The sequence below is a fragment of the Podarcis pityusensis genome (genome assembly GCF_964106645.2).
Source record: "Podarcis pityusensis genome assembly, chromosome: 4".
Lineage (NCBI taxonomy): Eukaryota > Metazoa > Chordata > Lepidosauria > Squamata > Lacertidae > Podarcis > Podarcis pityusensis.
Window position 1 is genome coordinate 105,624,053 of NC_138027.1, and position 5,625 is coordinate 105,629,677.

Consider the following 5,625-nt stretch of genomic DNA (forward strand, 5'->3'; position numbering starts at 1 on the left):
TTCTCCAAATTCTTCAGGTCGGGCATTGTTTTCTTTATCGGAGAAGACTGAGGCAAAGAAGGCATTGAGGAGTTCAGCCCTTTCTGTGTCCCCTGTTTGCATTTCACCACCTTTTCCTCTGAGTGACCCCACTGTTTCTTTGTTCTTCCTTTTGCTACAAACATACCCATAAAAGCCTTTTTTTGTTGCTTTTAACCTCTCAAGGAAGCCTGAGTTCATTCTGTGCTTTAGCTTTTCTGACTTTGTGTCTACACGTGCTGGCTATTTGTTTGAATTCCTCTTTGGTGGTTTCCCCCCTTTTCCATTTTTTTGTACACATCCTTTTTTAATCTTAACTCAGTTAAAAGTTCTTTAGATAGCCACCCTGGCTTCTTTAGGCACCTTCCATGTTTCCGTCTCATTGGTATTGCCTGAAGTTGTGCTTTTACTATCTCCCTCTTAACAAACTCCCAGCCATCATGACAAAGTGAGAGATTGGCTTCATTATTATCAGATAATGGAGGCATATAATTTAGATAAGAAAATTGGCTTCCAGGTGGAAAAATCAAAACTAGAAACAGAACTGTTAGAACCCAAAACTAAGAATTTGTCAAGAATGTATAACTTGCTGTTGAAATGGAATACTCAGGATGAAACGGTGAAATCCGCTATGATTAAATGGGCACAAGACGTAGGACATAATATTATGTTTGCTGACTGGGAACAGTTATGGACCACAGGTATGAAGTTTACGGCATGTAATGCCCTAAGAGAGAATATTATGAAAATGATATACAGGTGGTACATGACCCCAGTCAAGCTTGAAAAATCTATCATTTGCCCGATAATAAATGTTGGAAATGTAAAGAAACTGAAGGTACATTCTTTCACCTTTGGTGGACATGCCCAAGGATTAAGGCTTTCTGGGAAATGATATATAATGAACTGAAAAAGGTATTTAAATATACCTTCTTGAAGAAACCAGAGGCCTTTCTTCTGGGCATTGTCGGCCAATTGGTGCCAAAGAAGGATAGAACTTTTTTTATGTATGCTACAACAGCAGCAAGAATACTTATTGCAAAGTATTGGAAGACACAAGATCTACCCACTTTGGAAGAATGGCAGATGAAGGTGATGGACTATATGGAATTGGCAGAAATGACTGGCAGAATCCGAGACCAGGGGGAAGAGTCGGTGGAAGAAGATTGGAAGAAATTTAAAGACTATTTACAGAAATATTGTAAAATTAATGAATGATAGAATGATGTTGGATAATAATTAAGCGGTTTCTAGCTGTAATGCTTTAAGAGAATATGAAAAAAAGGGTTATAAATGGGTTAAAATCTAATGGTAAGGATTTGCTGAACCAATAAATTGAAGTGGAATACAAAAAAGGGAGGTACGAGGAGGTCCGGGAAACAAGCTAAAGGAAAATAAGTAACTGAAAATATATGTGTTTTTAACTGTTTTTATTTTGTATTTTTCTCTTTTCCTTTTCATTTTTACTGTAATATTTCAAAAAACCTTAATAAATATCTTATATAAAAAAAAAAACTCCCAGCCATCATGAACTCCTTTTCCTTTTAGTATTACTGTCCATGGGATCTCACCCAGCATTTCCCTAAGTTTTAGGAAGTCGGCTTTCTTAAAGTCAAGAAATTGAGTCCTAGTATGCTTGGCTGCTCCTTTCCGCTGTATAGTAAACTTCAGAAGAGCATGATCACTCGCGCCTAATGATCCTTCCACTTCTACCCCACTAACCAGGTCATCAACATTGGTTAGGACCAGATCTAAAATGGCTGCTCCTCTTGTTGCTTATTATTATTATTGTTAGGTAGATTTATTGCTTTATTGTTCGGCGTCCGGCACGCTTCCCCTGCGCGCCTCTGCAGGTCGTAAAGCAATTAGCAGAATTGCACAGCGTCCGTGTTGAAAGGGCAGTAAAACAAGTCCCACACGTTTCTTCTGTCCTAATATCACTTTATTTGCTCAAAAGTAGCATATTTACAAACAAGAAATTCCATCTGATTCAAGCTGCATCTTCTCCCTCTGTTTGCAGCTGCGTAAAAAAGCTGCTTTCACTTGTCACTCAGCTCACAGCATTCCAAGCTGCTTTCGTCACGTCCTGGCTTACTTCCCTTGTAAGCGCCTCCTCTCAGCCTCAAGACACAGAAGGTTAACCCTTCACTACACCCAACACCCCCTCTTGTCTCGCGCCTGAGGGGAGAATCGACCCTTGGTCGTCCCAAACCCAGACCTTCGCAAAACTCCCCATGTCTTTGGAAGGTGAGTGGCTTCGTGAACCCATCAGCTAGGTTCTTGGCAGAGGGACAATACTTCAGCGCAACTAATCCCTCCTGAACACTCTGGCACACATTCTGAAAGCGAATGTCTAGGTGTTTCGTTCTGGCCTTGAACTGACCTGACTCTGCCAAACGCAGGCATGGTTGATTGTCCTCGAAAACACGTATCGGCTGACAATCCACTTCGCAGAGTTCCTGCACCAAGCAAGCATAGAACTCTACTTCTCTGCACACCTCTGAAAGAGCACTAAACTCAGCCTCAGTGGATGAGAGCGCTATAAGACTTTGCTTCTTGGACCTCCATCCAACTACTGAGTTCCCAAACTTCACCACTAGGCCAGACACAGACTTGCGATCCTCAAGATTAGCCCAATCCGAGTCCACAAAGCAAGTCAGTTTGACTTCTCCTTGTGCTGGCAACCTAAGACAAAAGTCTTTGGTCTCCTGCAAATACCTCAGAACTCTCTTGATGCCATTCCAGGCTTGCACACTAGGGTTTGATGCTTCCCTGCTGAGCAGATTGACAGCAAACGCTATATCAGGTCTGCTCCACTGGGACAAGTACAACAAACTCCCTAGAACTGACTGAGCTTGCTGGCTGTCCTTCACAAAACTAGTCTCCATAGGACTTCTCACTCCTGCACAATCACTCATCCTCATTTTCTGAAGCAGTTGCTCAATTTTACCTCTCTGGCTGAGCAAAAAACTTTCATCCTGTGCACGCTCAGCATTGACACCTAGATAGGTTTTGACAGCACCAAGCTGTTTAAGCTTGAACCGTTTACCTAGCTCTTTGGCAAACTTCTCCGCCTGTTCATCTGTTTCTGAGAAGAACAGCACGTCATCAACCCAAATCAGCAAATACTCTTGTGTTGCTCCTGAACCTCTCAAATAAAAGCAACTATCAGCAACACTTCTCCTGAAACCTAGCTCTTCTAAGACTTCATTCAGGCACATGTTCCAGTTTCTAGCAGATTGACGTAATCCATAGATGGATTTGTGCAATCTCCACACAACATCCTGCCTTAAGTTCTCAAACCCCGGAGGAGGAATCATGTACAGCTCCTCCTGGAGATCTGAGTTAAGGTAGGCAACATCCACATCAAAGTGGTTTACTTTCCAGCCTCTCTGTGCTGCACAAGCTAAAAGCGTTCTGAGTCTCCGCTCATGACGTTGGCGAATACACCTCCGTGAAGTGTATTCCCTTCCTTTGAGTAAATCCTCGAGCAACTAACCTGGCTTTATGCTGCGGCTCTCCAGCGTCAGTGGGTTTCAAGCGGTAAACCCACCTGGAACTCACAGCCTGCTTGCCTGGTGGCAACTCTGTGAGTGAGAACACACCTAGATCTTTCATGGACTTCATCTCTTTGTCCATTGCCCTGTGCCACTTGCCTGCTTCTTCCTCAGGTAAACTCTGAATATCCTCAAAGGATTCAGGTTCACATCTTGCAGAACCTACCCAGACGCCTGAAGCGTCGTACCGATCAGGAGGCCTCCTTGTCCTCGCTGATCTCCTCAGTGTGAATCCTGGTGACCCTGCTGCTTCACTGGGTCCAGCTAAATCATCCTCAACTTCAGTGTCTTCCCCCTCTGACCTGCTGCGCCCCTTGGGCCTTACAGCTGGTCCAGCAGGTGAAGAAGGCTCACTCTTTGGCTCAAACTTGACACTTGCCTGAGGAGGTGTTCTAGGTTCCCCCCTCTGAGGGATCCTGAGTTGTCCCTGCCTTGGACTCTGTCGCTCTGGACCGTGGTCTCCAGCACCAAGTTCCTCTTCCTCCTCAACGTCTGAGTCATAGAACTGCTGTGGAATCACGTCTGGATTAGCGTGCAGACGTTTCCAACCGGCTTGCTCACAGAACTCAGCACTATTGCTGATAACCAACCTTGACTGGTCTCCACTTGGGTACGCAAACCGCCAGGCCTTTGAGCCAGGCTCATACCCTACAAAGATCATTCTTTTAGATCTTGGCTCACCTTTCTTGCGTAGAGCCTTTGGAATAAGCACCCAAGCCTCTCAACCAAACACACGAAGGTAGTGTACCTTAGGCTTCTTTCCATGCAGTAAGAAATACGGTGTTTCCTACACTAGAGTTGTACACTCTATTCTCCGTATGGACCACATAGCGCCAGGCCTCAGACCAATATTTCTGGGGTAGCCCTGTGTCCCACAGGATCGCAGACACAGCTTCCTGCACCGTCCTGTTCTTTCTCTCTGCCAGCCCATTCTGTTGCGGAGAGTAAGGAGCGGTCAGTCTGTGGCTAATCCCCTTCTCCCTAAAGAAATCCTGTAAAGCAGAACCAGTGAATTCAGCACCTCTGTCACTTTGAAAACCACGAACTTTGGTGGAAAAGGTTACCTCAACTGCGGTGATCCAATCCCTGATCATTTTAGCCACCTCTCCTTTCGTTTTCAGAGAGAAGGTCCAAGCAGACCTCGAAAAATCATCAATCAAAAGCAGAGAATACCTTGATCCTCCCAGTGACTCAACAGACATGGGTCCACACAAATCTGCATGAATTAACTCAAAGGGTTGTGTGGTCTGCCTCTCTGACTTTGGATATGAGCATGTCACAATTTTCGCCTGTTTACATGCATTGCAATCTAAAAATTTGTCACAAACATTAAATTTGCACCCTTGTGTCAGCTCTGGTGCTTTCTGGAGATATTTCCAATTCAAATGGGCGAAGCGTCGGTGCCAAATATGTGAACAACCATGGTGGGGCGCTACATTCACACATTGGCCCTTCACATCTTCGGTGTCATCCTCTCCTGTGGAAAAAGGCACATTTACAGCAAACAAATTATCTTTAGACTGTACTGTGTACACGTGTTTCCCATCCTTGGAGAATTCACATTTGTCACCTGCAAAAGAAATATGAAAACCATCGATAAATAGATCATGCACACTTAACAAACAGTTAGTTAAACTGGGCACTGCATAAGCTTTGACTTCATGCTTAAGGAAAGGACAGAAGAACAGGCCTGTCTCTGTTAGCCTTTTTCTGCTTCCATCTGCAATTGTCACATATTTCTCAGTTTTTACTGTTCTGCAATTCCTCAAAAGACTGCTAGATGGCACTAGCGAATTTGTCGCACCAGAGTCTATTATTACAGTGAGAAAGTCTTGTTGTTGACATTTCTGGGTCGCCAGGGCAACAATCTTCTCGCTACCCCCCTCCTTGGGGCTTGTGCAGATGTCCTCTCTGGTTGTCACGGCAACAGACTCCCCCCGGCAGGAAGACTTGCCCACGACCTTCACAGCTTCCGTAGATGCAACTCTCTCAGTTGCCATGGAGACTGGACTTGTCTCGGCGTTCCCACACAACTCTGAAGCTCTTATCT